This window comes from Piliocolobus tephrosceles, chromosome 6 (genome assembly GCF_002776525.5).
Source record: "Piliocolobus tephrosceles isolate RC106 chromosome 6, ASM277652v3, whole genome shotgun sequence".
Classification (NCBI taxonomy): Eukaryota; Metazoa; Chordata; class Mammalia; order Primates; family Cercopithecidae; genus Piliocolobus; species Piliocolobus tephrosceles.
Window position 1 is genome coordinate 147,204,033 of NC_045439.1, and position 22,534 is coordinate 147,226,566.

Sequence of the window (22,534 nt, forward strand, 5' to 3'; positions counted from 1 at the left end):
TTTTCATAAGGAATTGCAGCCTAGATCCCTTGAGTGTGCAGTTCACAATAGGGTTTGTGCTCCTGTAAGAATCTAATGCCACTGCTGATCTGAGGGCAGATGGGGTTCAGGTGGTAATACAAGTGATGGGGAGTGGCTGTGAATACAGATGAAGCGTCACTCACTCGCCCACCACTCACCACCTGCTGTGTGGCCTGGTTCCAAACAGGCCATGGACTGGTACTGATCCAGTCTGACCTGCATTCAGAGGTCACCCTTCATTCCACACTAGATTAGGGTCCCATAATCATGACCCTAAAACGTCATACTTTACATTTGGACTTAGTCTCTAAGCAGTAGGGGGCTATTGATGGTTTTTGAGCAGGAGAGCTGAACTTTAAGAAGGCAAGGATGATTGATGTTGAAACAAGGAATCAATTAGGAGGTGAGATGTGAACCATCTGGGACAGGGGAAGTAGGGTGGGAAGTTAAGGGAGAGATAGGCCAGAACAGGCCATACAAGCTAAGTCCAGGAGCTTCTGTGGCAACCCATAGCACTACACTGTCCTGAAAGCCATGGGTCCCATCTGTCTCCCCATCCCTTCCACTCCTCCACTCTTCCCAATCAAATAGGGCCCAGGCTGAGCCCCAAACATCAGGGCATTCCTCAAAGCCTCCTATTTGGCTAATTTCTGTATTTTTTGTAGAGAACGGGTTTCACCAGGTGGGCCAGGCTGGTGTTAAATTCCCAACCTCAGGTGATCCACCCACCTCAGCCTCCCAAAGTGCTGGGATTACAGGCGTGAGCCACTGTGCCCAGCCTGCACTGTCTTTTTAAAAGGCTTCTTCTATGTGCCTATGTTCCTTGATAAATAAAATCCAATTTCCTAAAACAAATGTACAATGAGGAATATAATTTTCATGACATAAAGTAAAACAAGCCTTATAGCTTCTCTGGGTAAAAGGAGATTAAAAAAATCAGCCATGGAAGTTAACATGTTGAGATGTCCCAGAACTTCTGGCCCACAAACTCGATATAACTCTATTTCATGATAACAAGATAACAAAGTACAAGCAGTACAAGAAAGGGCCTTCACTCCAGTGTAGGTAATGTTTATATTCTTAGCGTCATCAACGTATCTGGCTCATGAATATTTTCTGCCTTGCTTTATCTTTATAAAATATTAAAGGCCAGCTTAGTGCTTTTATTTTTTCTTTTCCTTTTTTTGAGATGGAGTCTCACTCTGTTGCCCAGACTGGAATGCAGTGGTGCAATCTCAGCTCATTGCAACCTCTGCTTCCCAGGCTCAAGTGTGATTCTCCCACTGTAGCCTCCTGAGTAACTGGGATTACAGGCACACATCACTACGCCCAGCTAATTTTTGTATTTTTTTTTTTGTAGTGACAGAGTTTTGCCGTGTTGCCCAGGCCAGTCTCAAACACCTGGGCTCAAGCAATCTGCCCGCGTCAGCGTCCCAGAGTACTGGGATTACAGGCATGAGCTACCGTGACTGGCCCTTTTCATTCTCAAAGCACTTGTATCCACAGTTCAATATATCTCATTTCATGAAGTTCCTGCCATTAAAACTTGTGGCCTCTGGTTTCAGCTAGATGCCAGGCTTCATTTCCCTGCTCTGGACTCTCTTGCTCACACAGTGAGGTGCCAAGAGCCTTCTGCACATTGAGTTTACTCCTTATCACCCATCACTTTGGGGAGGATGACATCGTCATTGTCTCAAGACTGAGCGTGGTATAGCGGTCTAGACTTTAAGTTTAATAGACCTGGGTTTGTACCTTCATTCTATTACATACAAACCGCATGGACTTGGGTAAGGTTATCCCTCTAAGCCTGAGTTTCTCCATCTGTAAAGGGGGAAGCATAGCAGTTTCTACATCATGGGATGGTTGTCCAGAATAAATGAGATAAAGGACTTAGCACATGACTGGCACATGGCTGATTTACTGTAAGAGATTCACAGTACAGTAACATCAGGGATACAAAGACATCATTGCTGCCCCCAAGGACCTCCCAATTTAAGTGGGGTGAGACAGGAAGGTCACACAAATAGTCTCAGGACAATCATGTCATATATGAGAAGAGAGGTAAAAAGAAGCTGCTCAGAGAGCTTGGCCACTCAGGGCTGGGGAGGTCAGAAGAGGGCCTGGAGGAAGAAGAATTTGAACTTGAAATTCAAGAAGGAAGGGTATGGGCCTGACAGATGAAGAGGAGGGGAGAGGACATTTTTCTCAGGTGAGGTGACATGAGTAAAGGAATGAAGGTTGGAGAAGGGGGTTAAGGAGGTTCATGGCTATGGAGTGAAAGAATGACAATCTTTCTTCAGTTGGCAGTGGTACTCATGGAAGGTTTTTGAGCAGAGAGTTAAGAAAGAGAGCAAATCCCGCTTCTACAGCAGAGCAAGTGACCCTCAGCACTGTGTGGTTAGAGTGAGCTGGAAGACCTTTATCAGCCATCGTGGGGCTCCTGGAGCAAGTGGTAGCCTGCAAAAGGCCCCAGATCGATGCCTTTCCCCCTTTATCTGCAAGGAATGGCCACCAGGTTTAGTTTTCTCCAAATACCCTATAGGCTCCCAGAGCAGGGCACACTTTGTATCAGGCTCTCCAACTATCACTCTGGGCCCTGACGGGATAGAGCTCAGGAAAGAGAAATCTGCACGTCTGTGGAGGAGGAGGAGAAATTTGGAGCAGGGCCTGTGTGAGAGGGAGAGGGTGGGAGGCCAGGTGGCAGGCTTCGTTCATTTCTTCACTTTGCCTCTGGCCGTCCCCCGTTAAGCCAGATCAGAGTCCTGCTCCATCTGTGTTGAGGTGGTCTCACAGCCTTCCGCTTCCCCCTCGGCCCAAGAAACCACTCATTTGCCTCCTGTTGCTGTAGATTAGGTGCGTCTTTTCTGGAGTTTTGCACAAATGGAATCATGCAGTGTTTGCTCTTTTGTGTGTGGCCCCTTTCATTTAGCATAAGGCTTTTGAGATTTGTCCAGGTTTTTGTGTGTAACAAGAGTTTACTTTTTCATTGCTGTGTAGTATTCCCTCGTAAAATTATTACAATTTATTTATCCATTCATCAGTTGAAGGGCAAAATTCTTTCTTTTCTTTCTTCTTTTTGAGACAGAGTGTTGTTCTGTTACCCAGGCTAGAGTAAGTGGCACAATCAGGGCTCACTGCAGCCTTGACTTCCGTGGCTCCAGTGATCCTCTCACCTCAGCCTCCCGAGTAGCTGGGACCACTGGCATTTGCCACTATGTCCAGCTAATTAAAAAAAAATTGGTAGAGTCGGGATCTCACTATGTTGCCCAGGCTGGTCTTGAACTTCTGGGCTCAAGAAATCCACCCACCTCTTCCTCCCAAAGTGCTGGGATTACAGGTATGAGCCACTGCACACAGACACAAAGTTCCTTCCCTTCATGCTTAGCAATCATAAATAAAGCTGCTGTAAACATTTGCATACAGGTTTCTGCATAAATATACGTTTTCATTTCTTGTGGCTAAATCCCCAGACATGAAATGGCTGGGTCTGATTGATATTTTTATAGAATGATGGTGTATCTGGGCTCCTCTGAAAATCCCAGCCTCCTGCACAGAGCCTCTTCTCTTTGGCACTTTCCCATTTTTCCTCCTCTCATTTTCCTCTCTTCCTCTCCCTTCATCCTCCTCTTTCTCCCATTGGCTTCCCTTTTCCCTCCTCCATCCCACAGTCCTCTCCTGCCAAGCTCCTGGGTTCTCCCACATAGGGGTGGTTGGAACAGGCAGCCCTCACATTTGCTTGGTCCAAGGCTGGCTGACCAAGCACCCATAACTAGACTCTGCCAAGCTTCTTGACATCAGCTCCTGAGCCAGGGCACCTCTGGGAGACTCCCAGACTTCACAGGGAGAGGGAAGGGAGGCCTTCTAGCAAGTTCAGCCCTGCAGTAATTTAGCAAGGCTGGGTTTCTCCTAGTTCCACTGTCTTAAGAACCATGTCAGATGGTTCGAGTCTACCTGATATCATTTGGATGTTTGTCTCCTCCAAATCTCATGTTGATAAGTGATCCCCAATATTGGAAGTGGGACCTAGTGGGAAGTATTTGGGTCACAGGGATGGATTTCTTATGAATGGCTTGGTGCCTTCTGGTGGTAAGGAGTGAGTTCCCGCTCTGAGTTCATGTGAGATCTAGTTGTTAAAAAAGACTTGCCCTCCCAACACCTCCTTGCTTCCTCTCTTGCCACCCAACATGCTTGCTCCCTGTCAGCCTTCTGCCATGAGTAAAAGCTTCCTGAGGGCTCACCAGAAGCCAAGCAGATGCTGGTGTCATGCTTGTACAGCCTGCAGAACCTCTTTTCTTTGTAAATTACCTCGTCTCAGATATTCCTTTATATAATGCATAATGGACTAATATACTACGCCATTCACTGGTGCTCTATGTTTTGACTGAATTGGGTTCTAGCCAAGTTCTAACAGAGAAAAATAATTCCCCATGGGCTCCATGTGGTTCAAACCCTGGAGTCAAGGGTCCCTGCCCACCACCCCACAGGGAAGGGGAGGCAGAAGGGACGGTGTCAGGCCTGGGAGGGACATGAGCAGGAGATGCCTTCAGATCACGTCCTGGGTTTGACAAGGACAGCACAGCTGAAGAGGGCCTCAGCTCCCTACTGACTTTAGGTCAATGTCCATTTGCATTTAGGAAGGCAGTGTGGGGATGGGCAGAACACCGGGTGGGGAGACTTCTGTATATTTTCACCGTCTCAGGTGAGTCTGAGAGGCAGCCATGGTGTGGAGCATCCAACCAAGTGACCTCAGAGGCCTTTCTCACTGCTGATTTCTGGGGTCTGGCTTGTTCCTTGCTGCCCGGTGAGGCTATACCATGCTTGGGCACAAAGAGAGAATAAACTGGGAGATGTGTGGGAAGACACAGATTAAAAATTGTGTTTGATGTTAGAAAGGAGGAACACAGCCAGGAAAGAGCTTTAAGTAACTAAAAATAGGCTGATATTTAATGAGGGGACCGAGATCTTTTGGGGAGGGCATTTGGGTTACATGAAAACAGAACCTGTGGCCTGTCCTTGGCAGGATCCAGGGCAGGGGACTCCCCCAACTCCTCCCCACTGCGTGTGTGTGTGTGAGAACAGGTATGTATGTGAGTATGCTGTGAGCGTGTCTGAGTGGTGTGTTGTGTAAGTGTGCGAGTGGGTGTTGTATGAGTGTGCTGTGTGAATATGTTGTGTGTGTGTGTGTGTTGTGTGAGAGTACTTGGGAGGGGACGCTCATGTGTTCTTGCCTTGACCTTTAGGAAGAAGAAAGTCCCTGAGCTCTTGCTGGGGAATAAATTCCAGTTGCACGGAGATGGATTAAAGTCAGCAGCCCTGTGGTGCTGGCCATGTGGTCCTTCAGCCCCGTTTCTGGCTGTCCCGATGAGCCTCAGCCCTGCTTGCCCTGCCAGACAAGAATGAGTGCAAGTCTTGTGGCCAGTAAAGGCGAAATACTCTGAGGATTTTTTCAGTGCCATGTAGTTGGTTTTAAGATTTGAGTTAAAGAATTTTCACTAAGGAAATAGAGGAGTGGCTGAGCTGGCCCTTGTGACACCATGAGGGCTTCTGGGAGGGGCCCTGCCCAGCCTCTGTACTCTGTCTGGTTGGTGACTGGTGGGCTCCAGGACCAGCATGGTGAGATGCCAGACACCTGGAGGAGGCACTGGGGCAAAGGACATCCTGGGTGGGTGGGGTGGGAGGGGCAGGTCCTTTGGGGTGACTCTGCAGTCCTGGTTTCTGTCATCTAGGCAGCGCCTGGGTGAGGCTGAACACATGGATGAGCAAGCAGCAAAGACAGAAGAGGGTCCTCTGGTCTGTGAGGAGCAGGAGAGGGATAGGAGTCACCACCTGGAACCCTGTCCCTGCTGCCTCCCTGCAGCCTGTGAAAGCAGCCCCTGGCCCTGGGTGGAGTGGGCCCTGGTGGGGCTGGGCTCAGGCCTCCTGTCCTGTGTAGGGGAGCTGGCGGCATGGCAGGGACCCCTTGCCAAGGTGCAAATAACACTTCACCTCTCAACTGCTGTTTCCCTCTGTGCACATGTATGTGTAGGGACTGGGTGGAGTAGGAGTGAGGAGTTCAAGTCCTTTCTCCGGTGATGTAGAAATTCAGAGGGAAGGAATCTGGGCTCCAAGAGCGCAGACCTGACCCCTGTAGTACCTGCTTTGTGGCCCTCAGCAACTGTCTGCTGCAAACAATAACCAAAGACTCGTTTGAAAGTAATCAAACATCCTGGTTTGTCCAAGACTAAAGGGTTTCCTGGGACTCAGGACTTTTAGTGCTAAAACTGCAAAGTTCCAGGCAAACTGGGATGATCAGATCACTTATTTCTAATTTCTCTTGAAAGCATTTTTGGAAGTAGAGACATACCTGGTATGCCAGACCCAGAGTACTCCTAGGTTTTGTAATTATTTGAGGCAAAATAATTTGATTAGTTTCTGATTTTATTTCGGAGAATATGAAGAAAATCTGTGTGTGCTGATTCTGAGTACATAAGCCAGTCCTGAGGTTAAGGGGTGACTGTGTCTGTATGCGGGATGCTGGTATCGTGGACTCATGACCCCTAGAGTCCCTTTCCCCTTCCTCTGATAAGAGAGCACTGTTTGCCTTTGGGATCTTATGGAGCTGTCATCAGGGAATCATCCTCCTTTCTCAAAGGTGGGCCCCGACCAGTCTGGCCAGTCTCATTCTCATCCTCTTAGACTCAGTGATTGGTTCAGGAACAATGAAATCTCCTCCTCTGCCTCCTCCTCTTCTACCTCCTCCTTTTAAGGATTATATGAATGTTGGGAAAGAGAGAGGAAGAGGTCAGCTTTGAGTTATTAGTCGCCATCTCTGTCACCATGTGGAAGGACTCAGCCTTAAAAAGTTGAGAGAAGGAGAGAAGAAGACAAAATTCTGAGGACATGATCTGGACTGCTAGATCTAGCTATGCCTGAAGCCTATATGCCCCTTGGACTTCCCAGTTACATGAGACAATAAAGGCTTTTTATTTGCTTAAACTTATTTGAACTCAGCTTTAGTCACTCTGCCACTTGCAGCTGAACAGAACTCCACACAGACTCCTGATCCGCCTGGCTGCCACATCTGCAGGAGGGTCTGTGCAGGGGATCACAGGGGTGGTGCCTTTCACTGTCCCCTGAACTGAGTCCCTTGTGCCTTTAAATAAGGGCATACGCTCCTCTAGGGCACACCTAGGGTGGGAGGCACATGTCTGAGCGTTTGCCTTCAGGAGCCCTCTTCTGGGAATCATGGGGGAAGAAATCTTCCAAGTTTCTTCTCTCATCTTCCCATTCTTCTCGCCTCATTTCCAGGATTTGCTCCGATCTCTCATTTGTCCTTGACTTGAAGTCGGCACTGTCATACATCCACCCACCACTCACATACCTTACTGCCTTGGTGACATCCCCTGCATAGGGAAAGCCTCTCCCAGTCATGGGAGGAGCAACCAGCACCTGAAACATTGCATTTCAACACCTGTAAACTGGGACAGATAAAGAGCGTTGGTTTTTGTCCATGCCTAGGGGCTAGAGAGTGGGGACTCACCCCTGTTCCCTTGCTGGGGATGGGAGAGTCAACCATGCTCTCCCAGCAAGTAAGGCTGAGTTGAAGGAAGGGAAAGGCAGACAGGATGGGGCAGGCCCAGGGGATGTGGCTAATCAGCCACAGGAAATGGAAATCATGTCATATGCAAGCCAGGATAAGAATTTGCAAATGAACTCAGCAATTGGGCTTCAGGTTAATTTTTTAACCAAAGGTTAAAAACTATCCCTAGGAAGAGAGAGAGGGGAAGTGATTGGGTAAGGAACACACTGGGGCCTTTGACTCTGTCACCAATGTGATTTTTTTAAGCTGGACAGCGAAGTCATGGGTATTCATTTCATTATTGTCTATACATTTTGTATATCGTAAATATTGCTTAATACTTTTAAAAAGCAACCTGAATTCATGTCTATCATTCCCAGGCATTTCTTTACTCTTTCTCTACCTATGTGTGTGTTCCTGAGCTATACTTGGTATTATTTCACATGTTTTTAAACTTTGTATAAGCTAGATAACATTCAAATATCCATTCTGCTATTAACATGTTTTTTTCTCCACTCTACATTAGGCTTGTAAGATTCACCTATACTGCTAGGAATAGATCTGGTTCATTCATTTTCACGGTTGTGACCTATTCCACAACTTATGTTTTTGTGTGATAGACATTTAAGCTGTTCCTTATGACGACAGCGGCGGACCGTCGGGAGCAGCCGCTGCCATCACGGGCCGCAGCGGGAGGGTGCGGGGAGGAGGCCGACAGCCTCCTCTGCATCCCACCGCCCTGGGGGCCGCGGCGATGGGGCTGGGCCAGGTCGCCCGCTGGCGCTGGCGGAGGAGCAGCGCAGCTGGGGGGCAGCGCGATTGGGAAGAGCGGGGTCCTGAGGCGGAACTGGGCCCGGAGCGGTGCCGCTCTTGCACAGCGAGCGGGCAGCCGGGGGAGGCGGAACTGGGGACGCGCTTCTGGGGCCCAGGGCTGAAAGTGGGAGCGGTGCCCGCTTTGGGGACCAGCCAGTGGGGCAGCCATTGCTCCCACCCGCCGAGGATGCCGGGTTCCTGTGCCTCGGAAGGAGGCTCTGCGCGGCGCTGCTTAGGGGGCGTTCCCAGGTCCACTCTGCATCTGGGTGACCGCCAAGCCTGACACTCCCAAAGGCTGGGGCAGGGCCTGCCATCCACTCCACCCTGGACCGCCCCTGGGTGCCAGGGCAATAGGAGGGAGCTCGTAGCCATGTCGCCCCTGCCCAGCACACGGGCCGGGGCCCAGCCAGGACCGGGAGCCCCTGACCCAGGCTGCGAAGGAGGGGCGGATGGGGCTGCATGCTCCACGGAGCTGGCGGGAGCCGGGAGCAGGCAACAGCCCAAGTTTGGGCTGTGGACCTGGGCCTCTGTGTGCTCCTGGGGGCCAGGGTAGTACCGCCGACCTCCAGGCCTTGCAGGCTTGGAAGTGCCTGCTCCCGTTGCCTGGCTTCTCCCCGCTGTCAGCGCCGGTTCCGATCTCGGAGCACCGTGTGGCCGAGCCGGGTGCTGTGGCAGCCTGGGCGGGGGTGCACATATTTGGGGCAGTGCTGATATGCCAGCCCTCTGCCGCTTCAGCCCCCTCCAGACTTTGGGTGCCAATGAGCATGGGGTGGGGGGTGAAGCCAAGGGGTGGGGGTGGGGGGCTTAGGGCAGCTCCGTGCTGGCCTGTAGGTGCCCCTTGGTACCAGCAGCCTGGGCACCATAGGTGGCAGCAGGAGGCAGGCTCCTAGGCAGAAGGGGGTGGGTCCCTGGAGAGGCCCTACCTTCAGGCCAGGCTGCCAGTCCTGCAGACTAGAGTAGGAACTTGTGGTACCTTTTCTAGGCTCACCCATGGCTGCCCATGGACCCATGTGTGCGCATTTCCTCCCCTCGAAGCCCTGGGCTCAGCCAGAGCAGAGCAGTCATCAGGATGACCAGCCGCTGAGGGGAGCTTCCGGCTCCAGGGCCTCCTCTCTGCTAGGAGTTGAACACTGGTAGGGACACTCTGGCTGGAAAAGGAGCTACCTACTGCGGGTCTCCTCTGAGCTGTTCTGTTGCTCGATAAAGCTCCTCATCTTCTTGCTCACCCCCCACTTGTCTGTGTACCTCATTCTTCCTGGTCACAGGACGCGAACTGGGTACCTGTCCAATGGCGGGGCTAAAAGAACTATAACACAAACAGGGCTGAAACATGCCCCTTGCTCACTTCGTTGTGGGTGAAGAGAAGGAGAGAAGAGCTGCAGCCCTTCAGGGAACCCAGATGTGGGAGCACACGGAGCCAGGTCTCTGACTCCCTCTTCGGGGCCCTGTGGTTCCTGGCATCTCCAAGCTTCTGGGTACTACCGCATTCCCCGGAGCCAGCTGTGGAAGCTGCTTGAGGTGCACCTGGAGCTGCCCACCTCACTGCAGCAGCTGGCATGTGGCCAGACTCCACGCTTGCTCATACACCCATTGCTGCTCCATGCAGTCTGCCCTGGCAGGTGTGGGATCCAGGCTCGTAGTGTTAGCTGAGTGCAGCCTGCCAGGCTGAGTGGGCAGAACAAACCCAGCGGACCCAAGCAAAACCTGGGCAAAGGTGCCACTAGCCACAGGTTTCTAGCCAGAAAAGTGACACCCCAAAGATCCCATAACACTAAGTTTTTGCTGTTACTGTATTTCATCAATTCCAAGGTACATATTTTTTCCCATTTTAAAATCTCTGAAATAAGAAATACTTTTTAAAAAATTATAATGTGTAATATTCCGATGTGTAATATCTAAGGTATTGATATATCTTAGACCAGAGGTCCACAACTGTTTTGGCACCAGGGACTGGTTTTGTGGAAGACAATTTTTCAATGGATGGTGGGGGCAGGGATGATTTAAGTGCATTACATTTATTGTGCACTTTATTTCTATTATTGTCACACTGTAATATATAAAATATACACCTCACCATAATGTACTATCAGTGGGAACCCTGAGCTTGTTTTCCTGCAGCTAAATGGTCCCATTTGGGGGTGATGGGAGAGAGTGACAGATCATCAGGCATTAGATTCTCTTAAGGAGCGTGCAACCTAGGCAGTTCACAATAGGGTTTGCACTCCTATGGGGATCTAATGGCATTGCTGATCTGACAGGAGGCAGAGCTCAGGCACTAATGCTCACCAGCCTGCTGCTCACCTCCTGCTGTGTGGCCCAGTTCCTAACAGGCCACGGACCGGTATTAGTGCTGTGAGCTTTCTTAGAATTGACTATGGTAAGGGAGGATAAGAGGCTTGAAAGCAGTGTGGGGGCAGGGAGTACAATGCTACTGTGTGCTTCCTTGTACACGTCATGTTTCTTTAGTGTCTATATTCCTAGGAAATAAATTGCTGGGTTATGAGGGATATTATCACCAATTTTACTAGATACTACCAAAACCAAAGCGTTCTCCAAAGTAATTGTTACTGATTCATACTTCCAACACTAGGTATGAGAGTTCCCTTTGGGCTATACCATGGGGTATCATCTGACTTTTTGAGTTTTGCTAATCTAGTGGATATAAAATTATATCTCATTGTGGTTTTCATAGGCATTTTCCTTATTATTAGGGATCTTGGGCATCTTTTCAAGATCTTTTACTTTCACTAACCCATATTCTTGGGACCAACTCTTCATGGACTCCACCCACTGCCCCCACCCACTGCCTTCAAGCCTCTTACCCTCCCTTACCATCGTCTAATCTAAGCACCATCAACACTTATGAAAATACAGCAGTTTTCCAAAGCTACAAGACTATTTATGCCCAAGTAATTACACTCTTGGAAACTCACAACCAGGAATACAAATGCTACCTGTTCAAAAATTTCATTTAAAATTTTTGATGGTGAAGAATTGAAAATCACTTATACGCTCAATATTGGTAGAAATATTAGTAAATGATTGCATATTTCTATGACTGAATTCTATGCAGTCTTGGAAAGAGAACTCTAAAGAGAATGTACCAACATGAAAAAATACTTTTGTTAATGGTGTGATACTGGTACACTGATTAGCAGACTGATCAACAGAATAGAATGAATATCTCCAAATAGAACCAAGTATACATATATACATACATATGTATGTGTGTGTGTATATATATATGAACACTTGAATTTGGCTATGCATGTATATATACGTATACTTGAATTCGGGATAAAAGAAGACTGGATTATAAAGATAAATAAGTAAAAAAATATTAATTTTTCCATAAAAATCATAGCCACAGAAGAAAACAAGATCACATACAAAATAGCAACAAAAAATAAAATAAATAAGCCCAAGGAAAAATAAATAAGAAATTCACAGACACTATGTAGAAAGCCATAAAACTCTCCTAAGAGACATAAAACAGCTTGAAAAATTAAGATACATACATTGTTCTTAAATGGGAAAATAAAATGATCAATTCTTCCTAAATTGATCTACTTATTTAGTACAATAACCAATTAAATTTCCAACCAGAAGTTTTGGGGGAACTTAACCAAAAGTTGTAAAATATATGCAGAAAAATGAAAATGAAAAAATGTTCAGTGAATTTATAAAACAGATAAAATTAAGGAGAGAAAACTAATTCTATCTAATAAATGTATTTTAAAGCTACAGTATTTGGCCAGTTGTGGCGGCTTCTGCCTGTAATCCCAGCACTTTGGCAGGCCGAGGTGGGAGGATTGCTTGAGGCCAGGAGTTCAAGACCAGTTTGGGCAACATAGTGAGACCCCCTCCACCATTCTACAAAACTTTAAAACACACACACACACACATTACAGTATTTAAGGCCTAGAGCATCCAGAAACAAATCAAAGTGCATACAGGACATTTACATGTACAAATGACAACATTGCAAATTAATAGGGGAAGGACAGGTTATTTGATAAATTATGTTGAAAAAATAAGCTTTCTGAAAAAAATAATCATTTTGTCATTTGGGGAAAAATAAGCTGGTTCCATATCTCCTTGTACTAAAATAAATTCCAGATGTACTGGTATTGTTTTATCATTATTAGTAAGAAAGCAAGAAATGAAATTGAGAGGCAATAAAGGAAAACAAATGGATAATTCTGACCATACAGTTTTCAGCTATTAAGTTTCTCTATGTCAAAACACATACACAGTAATACAAGACTAATTTGCAAAAATTATTTACTAAACTTATGATGGTTAATTTTCCCAAAAAACTAAAATCTCTTTCACATGAATACTAAAATGCAAACAACATAAAAACTGACAAAAGATACAAACAGGCAATTCACGGTAGTAATGTGTGTGTCAGCAGTTCCAGAACTTTGCTGAACACTGGAGTCACCTGGAGATCTTTGCAAATATGTATTGTTGCCTGACTCCCAGATACTCTGATGTAGTTGGTATGGTATATAACTTGGGCACTGGAATTTTTAGAAGCTCCTCTGATGATTCTAAAGTTCAATAAAGGTTGGGAATCAATGGACTATGCAATAAGTCTATATAAAAGATCATTGCTAATAATTTAAAGACTAAATTAAAACAACAAACAGATGCCACGTTTCATTTATCAGATTGGCAAGGATAAAAAATTGATAAGACGTAGTGTTGGTGAGGGTGTGAGGAAGAGTCAGTAAAATGTTGGTGATAGGATGCAGATTAGAGCAAAGTTTTTGGAGGGCCATTTGGTAGCCTTATGAATATGCAAACTTTGCACTGCCTTTGACTCAGCAACTGTATTTCCAGGAATTTATTGTACACAAACACTTGCTCAAATCCTCAAAGATATTTGATTTGGTATTATTCCCGTAATATTTTAAATTTTGTTGTTGTTATTTGCCTGTTTGGTTTAATGAGGGATAGGGCTTAGCAGTGGTTGATGGATAAAAGGAAAAAATTAAAAGTTGTTGATGGATGGAAATAGCAGTGCCTCCACTCCACTCGCACCCACCAATGTATCCATGGCATCTAGGCGTTGGATACTGGCGAGTGGAGCTGGGCAGCACCCTCCCTTATGAATCCAGTTGCATCCATAAATTTACGTAGGAGCAGAGGAGCCTCCTGGGGACAGGGAAAGAGGTTGGGACTCGGACTCCTCATTGAGGATTCAAGTTATTGCAGTGTATATGATGAACTAAAGAGACCTCCCCAAGAGACCCATTGAGGTCAGATGACAAGGAAGGGCACTGGGAGTTCCAGAGAGGAAATGTGCCCTAAAGAGGGAAGTTTAGACCAGTGTCCTGAACTCAGTATTAGGGTTTAGCTTATCAGAACCTAAGGCACAGAAATAATACTGAAACGCTTTCATGCTTATTCACTTTGCTACCATGAGTCTCTTTGTGGGGAACTGGCTGTGTGTGTGTGTGTGTAGAGGGACAGAGCTGTATCATTATTGAGAGATACTTGGTCACCAGGTCCCTTTGCTGAGGGACCCTCCCCATTGCTCCTGACAGGGCAGATGCATTCTTTAGCCTGGACAAGTCAGCAGAGAGTCTTTTGTGAAGTTTCAAGTCAGCAGACAAATGAGGGGGATCTGACTCATGGACGGGGACAATGGCCATGGGAATTCTCTGGGCTATTTGGAGAGAAATCTTGACTTCTCTGCCAACTTGACAAGGAGGGGAGAGGAATCATTGTAATTTGTGTATCAATGACATATTTTCTAGGCTTTTGGGTGTTCATAGCATACCCCAAATCGTCATAGCATCAGAAATTGGAAACAACCTAGATGATATGATGCTATGTTATGTAGCCATTTTCAAAAATCTGGTTTTTAATAGCAGAGAAAAATTATCACCATTCACTGTTTTGTAGAAATGACAAGTTTTACAATACAAGCTTAATTTTACCTACATCAATACATGTATATATACAGAAAATTTATTTCTATTTATATATATGCCTATAAAAAAACTGGAAGGAAGTATTAAGGGTTCAGGAAGTTATTTCTGGATGATGTTATTGAGAATGTTTATTTATTACAATTTTCAAATTTTCTAATGTCTGTACTGAATATATATTACATATTATTTATAATCAGAAAAACGATTTTGTAAAAAGAACATTATTATAAATAAAGTTGCTCTTTAAATAAAGCAAAAACTGCATTTAAAGACAGGGAAAGAAAGCTAACATTTATTTCACGCCTACCATGTCCCAGGCCACCATACCAGATATTATATATGTCAACTCTGTTAAAAGTACCTTCTCCCATGGCCATCCTCTGGGAGTAGCAGGAGGTCTTGTTTGAGCATGGGGTCAGGCGAACCCACACAGGGAAGGAATTTTTTTCTCAAGAGCTGGGACGCCCTTTCTTCCTTCTATCAAGCAGCTGGCCATCTGTCCACCAGCCAGATCCTTCTCTTTGCCTTGGGTGAAATACCCACTCATCGGGCAAGGAAGGGGGGCAGAGTTGTGGCTCACTGAAAATGTGACTGGAGCAGATGCTGGATTCCAGGCCAGCACGGGCTTGAAACCATAGAGCATGGAAGGCAACTTCAGGTATGAAAAGGGCTGTCAAGCACCAAAAAGGGTTAGACTGATACCATGCCTGACCTGATGGTGGAAATAGGGCCTTTCTGAGTGGGTAGATTTGACCTTGGTGTAAGAAAGAACTTAGTCATTTGGAAGGTAATAAGCTTCCATTCTTAGAATTATGCAAGGAGTCCCTGCCTGGAAGGTACGGAGGAGATTCCTACGCTGGGCAAGCGGGAGTGGCTCGAGAAACCTGATGACCTGTTCCAGTTTTGAGAGTCTGTTTCTCTCTATCCCACCATGCCCCAGATTCAGAGGACAGCTTGCTCACCCCTTCAGCCGCTGGAAGCACGTGGGAGAGGACTTCCGGAGGCCAGGCCCACCTTTGTTGCCTGAGAAGTAAGTGGCTCTGATGGTGAGAACTTTACGAGGCAGGGAGGAGAGGAGGGAACAAGGAAGGGTCAGCCCGGCCTAGTGAGGGAAACATGTGAGGAAGGCAGGCCTTTGGGCACCCGTAAGTCAGGACCTGTGGGTGGCCGTCCACTCAGCCTTTCTCAGAACCAGCCCTGGAACTCATCTCGTGGGGCAAGTCTGATGCGAACACGGAGTCTCTTGTCCTGTGTGGCTCTCACCTGCTGATGGACACACCCTCACAAATGGTAGGTATTTAAGGAGCATGTGGTGGAGGATACAAAAATCCCCAACCACAAACCAAAGAGGCCAGTGAAAAAAGCTTACAACAACAGAAGTTCACAGGCAAGACCCACAAGACAAATGTAGAGGAAAGAGCAGGAGATCTGGAGTTAGAGAGACCCGAGTGAGAATCTTGGCTCTGGCACTTACTGGGGCAGTCATTCAGCAATGACTGTATCTCTCTGAAACTCACTTCTCACTTTCCTCATCTGTAAAATGAGGTTAATAGTACTGATTTCACAGGATTGTTGTAAAGATTATATATTATATATACATAAACACTGTATATACACATCTGGCACAATCTGGCATGTCATACACCTTAATAAATTGTCGGCCGGGTACGGTGGCTCAGGCCTATAATCCCAGCACTTTGGGAGGCTGAGGCAGGCAGATCACAAGGTCAGGAGATCGAAACCATCCTGGCTAACATGGTGAAACCCCGTCTCTACTAAAAATACAAAAAATTAGCCGGGCGAGGTGGCGGGCGCCTGTAATCCCAGCTGCTGGGGAGGCTGAGGCAGGAGAATGGCGTGAACCCGGGAGGCGCAGCTTGCAGTGAGACTCCATCTCAAATATAAATAAATAAATTGTCATGGTTGCTGTTATTCTTTTTGCTACAGGACAAATAAATTGGAAAGAACTAACTGTAAGTGAACTTGGAAAGCAAAGAACCTCAAGGTTGGCATGGGGTGGAGAAGTCAGTGAAAGCTTTGTTCCTTTTGAGCACCTCCTAAATGCTAGGCACCGTGCTACAGGTTCCGAGTGTCAAAATCAACGTGGTGCCTGCTCTTGGGAAGCTTCTAGTGAAGTAGCTTTGAAAGAAAACAATTTCTAACCATCAACTGTGAGAAGTATCAGGAAGGAAAATAACAGGGTGCTATGAAAGACAGGAACAGATTCTGATTTGGGGAGAAGTCAGAGATGACCTCCCAGGGGAAGCAGCCTTGAAGCTGAAGCCTATAGGAAAATTGAGGTTAGCTACATGCAGGCTGCGGGGAGAGTCCCCCAGGCTGAAGGTAGAGCAGTGCAAGGCGCTGAGGGGTGGAAAAGGCTGGCGTGTTCAGGAACTGAGCGCCTGTGTCTGGGGCATGGTGAGGAAGGAGTGATGAGGTCAGAGAGGCCTTGGAAGCCATGGTCAGGATTTGGGATTTTATCTTAAGAAATTGGATGCCACCGAAGGGTATTAAGCAGAGAAGTAAATGAGATCAACTGGCTGCTGGATGGGGACAGAATTGGGCAGGACCGGGGCAGGAAGATGTGAGATGGCTCAGATGGGAAATAAATGGTCACTTGGGCCAGGGTAGGGGGCAGAGATGGAAGCAGTGGTGGACTCGAGGGATATTTCTGAGCAGAACCTACACGGCATGGTGATAGATTAGACATGAGGGGCATCCAGTGGGCTTCAGTGACCCGGCAGGTGAAGGTCTGGTACACAGGGCTGGTCTTGAAGGGGAGGCTGTCAAGAGCCCATGTGGATGCCGGTGGGGATTCTCAGGGGGCTGAGCTTTGAGTTAGAGGCAAGGTTTGGAAAGGTGGCAGTTGGGGAAGGGAGAGCCTCTAGGACGGGAGGCAGCAGAACTGGGGAAAGAAGTAGGAATGAGCTTGCCTCACTCCATGTGGGTGGCACAGAGTAGGGCGAGCCCTGCTGGGAGGGAAGGGCATGAGCTGGGGGCCAAGAGTATGAAACCGGGAGGGTGGGGTGAGGTGGGGCCCCCGGAGTGGGCGGAGGCCTCTGCCTCCCGTGAGATTTAAGAGATAGTAGGGAGCTGTTAGGTTCCCAGGCCAGCAGCCAGCCACCCAGGCAGCACTGGCACTCCACGGCAGGGCTGGGGGATGAGAAGGCACGAACAAGCCGCTGCAGAGCTTGCGCTTTCTGAGAGTATTTACTGACCACCTGCTCTGTGCTCAGAAAGATAACGGGATGGGATGTTTATGGAAAAAGTCTCTTGGCTCCCAGGACACCACTTTCTCATTGGTTCCTTCCAGCCTCACTGGCTGCTGCTTTTCGTCTACTCTGATGGCTCTTCGTCCTTGCTGGCATCTGAAAGGTGGAAAATGGGAGAGCACGGACTCCTTCCCCTTTGCTTCTGTCTCTTTATCCTTTGGACATGTCATCCAGCTCCATGGCTTCAAAACCTTCTACATTCTGCTTTATGATTTCAAACAGATTTCCTCCTCAACCTGTCTCCTGAGTTCCAGACTCGTATTTTCAACGGCCCACCCGACACCTCTGCTTAGATGTGAACCTCAAGTGTAAAATGCCAAAGACAGAGGCACCCAGACCCCTCCACCCCAACCCATTTCTATCCTAGCTGAGTGAGGGGCATCTCTCAGTTATTAAGGCAAAAATCCACTGGGCATCTGTGATTCCTCATTCCCTATCCAGTCTATCTGCAAGTCCTGTAAATTCTACCTCCAGAAACCTAGAATCCATTCACTCCTACTGTCCACTGCTATCACCCTAATCAAACCACCCCCATTTCTCTCTGGGCCACAGCAAATGCCTCCTCACTCGGCGGCACTTCCCCTCTGGCTCCAGGCAATCCACGCTCCACAGCCCAGACAAAGTGATGCAGGTAAAACATAAAACAGATAAGCCAGTCCTCAGAGGAAAGCCCTCCACGGGCTCCCCTGTGTTTTGGAACAAACTCAAAGCTGCTTTCTGCAGCATCCGGCCCAGCATAAGGCACCTGACTTCACCTCCCACTGCTTCCTTCCTCGCTTCCCCTGCTCTCTGCTCTCCAGTCACCCTGGTTTCTCCCTGTTTCTAGAAAAGTCCAACCTTGTGTCCACCTCAGGGCCTTTGCACTTAGAATGTGCTCTTTCTGGAGTCTTAGTACAAATGTCACCCTCTTCTGATGTCCCCTCCCTGCTGCCTGTCACTTGCTGTCACATTTTGTCCCAATAGCACCAATGTCAGGAATAGTCAGATATTTATTTACTGTCTCCCCCACTGAAATGTAAGTTTCATGAGAGCTGGATCTTGTCTGACCTGCTCGGTGCTCTCTCTCTCCCACTCCTAGAACAATACTAGGTGCATAGTGGGAGCTCAGTAAATATTTGTTCAATGAATGAAAAAATGCTTTGGATGTAGTCCCAGGTCTTCTTGAGGGAGTGTGACAAGCCACATGAGAAGTTATCTAAGAATAGAGGGCAGCAGATGGTAACTCCTCCACAGGGCAGGAGATGCGGTGATTCAAAGGTAATCTGATAAGCTGATATTTGCTTTAGGGTTACTGGATGACAATATGCTACTCAGTAATGGGAGCCTCCAACAGGCCCCAGAAAACATGAAGGCCTGATCCACAGGGGTGGTTCTAGAGGGAACCCTTCAAGGACCAAAATGGAGGGCAGACAAGGAGCTATTTGAAGACTGGTGAGTGTCTGGGTCCATTTTGTGCTGCTATAACAGAATATCTGAGACTGGGCAATTTATAAAGAATAGAAATCTATTTCTTTAAAATATGTTTTTGGGGCTGGGCGCAGTGGCTCACTCCTGTAATCCCAGCCCTTTGGGAGGCCAAGGCAGGTGAATCACGAGGTCAGGAGAGGGAGACCATCCTGGCTAACACGATGAAACCCTGTCTCTACTAAAAATACAAAAAATTAGCTGGGTGTGGTGGCGGGCACCTGTAGTCCCAGCTACTCAGGAGGCTGAGACAGGAGAATGGTGTGAACCCAGGAGGCAGAGCTTGCAGTGAGCCGAGATCGCACCACTGCACTCCAGCCTGGGAGACAGAGCGAGACTCCGTCTCAAAAAAAAAAAAAAAAGAAAAAATTGTTTTTGGCAGGTAGAGATGGAGTGTCAGTCACTATGTTGACCAGGCTGAACTCCTGACCTCAAGTGATGATCCTGTCTTGGCCTCTCAAAATGCTGGAATAATGGGTGTGACCCACAACACCTGACCAAGAACAGAGATTATTTCTTATAGCTCCAGAAGCTGGGAAGTCCAATGTCAAAGGGTCCATACTCTGGCAAGGGCCTTCTTGCTGTGTCATCCCATGGTGCAGGGGAGAAGGTCAAGACAGCACGAGTGAGCAACAGGGTGCCGAACTCACTTTTATAACCATCCCACTCTCTCAGTGACTCACTCCCATGATAACGACATGAATTCATCCATGCGGGCAGTGACCTCATGACCGAATCCCCTCCCAAATGTCCCACCTCTCAACACTGTTGCACTGGGGATTAAGTTTCCAACACGTGAACGCTGGGGGGACATGTTCAGTCCACAGCGGCGGGTCCTTGCAGTTCTCTCAAAATCTGACACATAGGTAACGGAAGATTCCACTGTTACCAGTGTGCACACATTCCCCAAGCCTACATGTCCCCCATTCATACACATATACACACCCCCTTGCAGAGCTGGTGGTGACTCTTTTTATCATGTTCAGATATTTCACAGAGGTCTCGGGGAATGACCAACTGACCTGTCTCTGAGAAATTCCACGGAAATTTGCAAAAATAAAACACCTATAAAAACTCTGACATTTCATCATAAAAATCCTAATAAATGTTGGTGCATACAAATGCACCATAGAATATTATTTAGCGACTAAAATCATACGAAGTTTAGGTAGCAAGATATAAAATATTCATGACTATAATTTTAGGCTAACCCCCCTCCCGGGCATAGATATGGTATAAACATTATGCCATATTGTTACGCACTGCATAATGATGGTTTGGTTAACAATGGACCACATATATGATGGTGGTCCCGTAAGATCAGAATACCCTATTTTTACGGTAGCCTTTCTATATTTAGATACATTTAGGTATACAAATACTTATTGTGTTACAATTGCCTACGGTGTTCAGTACAGTAACAGGCTGTACAGGTTAGCAGCCCAGGAGCAAAAGGCTACACCATATAACCTAGGTGTGTAGTGAGCTATGCCACCTAGGTTTGTGTGCACACACTCTGTGATGTTTGCAAAATGGCGAAATCACCTAATGATGCATTTCTCAGAACATGTCCCTGTTGCTAAGCAACATGTGACTGTAGTTATCATCCGGGGTTAATGGGATTACAGTGGATTGGCCCTTTAGGTTTTCCAAACATTTTTAGAAATTACTTTACACATGTCAGAATTAAAATATTAAAATTAAATCCAATGTCTTTTTGTGGCCGTCTGTGTCCCAGTCATGTAGGCCTTTCTGCTCTCCCCTCAAGCAGCTGGAGAAAGACCAGGGGGCCACGGGTACAGCCTCATGTGTGCACTGTGACGGGCATGGGGATGACGGGGCAGAGGGGAGAAATCTCGGTAAAGCCATGATGGTAACGATGACAGCGAGCCGCATTGCTCCAGCTTCCTATGCCTCAGGCACTGTGCTAAGCACGTGGTTGACTCTGCACATCATTTTCCCCATAGAGGGAGAAACTGAAGTTCGAAGAGGCTGAGGCGCTTGTCTGAGGTTACAGGGCTGATGAATGACAGAGCAAGGGATCAAACCTGATGCAACTCCAGAGCCCGTGCTCTTAACGACTTGAATGAGGCCAACAGTTTCACAAACATTAAGCCATTATGTTTTCATTGCTCCCAAAACCCTTCAGCTGCCACTTCCAGGTGTGAGTCAGGAGGCTGACGATGCCAGGGCAGGCAAGGGCAGGCCATTGACCTCGTTAGCAAGGCAGCAGGGGAGGGAGCTCGCCCCAGTTCCCATCCCCCTCCAGCGTATCAACAGCAGGCCCGGCCGATAAGACACAGAGATTTCTGGCACGGAGGCAGAGGCAGAAGAGGAAGGGGAGAAGCACCTGCTCACAGGAGACTGGGAGACTGCAGAAGATGAGCTTTTGGGGAAGGGTGGGATGGTGTGGGGCAGAGATGTCAAGGGAAACTCTGGGGTGGGGCTCTTGACCCCTCTTCACATGTGACTCTGGGAAGTGTCACCAGCAGAGGCCCGAGCCTCCAGTCCACCTGGGTTAAGGGATGGAGGCCGAACTCACTTTTATAACAATCTCACTCTCTCAGTTATACTCACTCCCATGATAACAACACGAATTCATCCATGTGGGCAGCAGCCTCGTGACCAAGTCCCCTCCTAAAGATCGCACCTCTCAACACTGTTGCACTGGGGATGAAGTTTCCAACACGCGAATGCCAGGGGACACACTCCCCCAATACAGAGGATGGAACGCTGTTTGCATGACGGGGTCATCCCCAAGCAGCCCTCAGTTACCTGTGTGGTGGACGCTGTGGCAGGTATGAAGCGGGACCTGCTGGATCCAGACAAGGGGACCCCGTGGTTGGGGCTCAGGATGGACCCTCCAGGCCAGGGACCAGAGAGAAGGAGGCAGAGACCAGAGGGGTCCATAGGAGGCGAGGGGACCTTGGCCAGTGCTCCCTTTGAGCCAGGCCTCGGCTGGCAGGAGGAAGCGAGGCTCACTCCCTGCAGGGCTCAGTCTGGTGCCACTGCTAAGACCGTAGCAGCCAGAGGGGCACAGGAACGCTGTCACCTCCCCAAATTACTGGGAGCCTCCCGGAAGCTCACACGCCCGCCCGGAGGAGAAACTGCACGAGGCAGACCTGGATCACCTGATAATTACCTTCAGATGCGGTTTGATTTCTGTAGCCCACTCAACTTACCAGATGGGAATTACGTATTGACTCATAGGTGGGGTTGGCGAGGTAAGCCAGATCTATATGTTTCCTCCAACTCCCTCTGAGTTGCGTGGAATTACACTCATGACCCTGCTAGGCCACTATGCTAGACTGCACGGTTTGAGCGCCTAGGTGACAGGCACTCTGCCAGGTGCTTCCCATGCACGGTCTTGTTCACTCTTCTCAGCATCGTATTGACAAATATCTTCCATCTCAGGTTCCCGTGAAACTAGCTATGTGGCCTTGGGCAAGTTCCTTGACCTG

General features: G+C 47.8%; 1 protein-coding gene across 1 annotated transcript in view; it reads right to left on the minus strand.

The window, feature by feature from the left end:
* Positions 1–22,534, minus strand: part of PLA2G4E (phospholipase A2 group IVE) — a 61,201-nt gene that overhangs the window by 38,189 nt on the left and 478 nt on the right. The window lies entirely within an intron of this gene.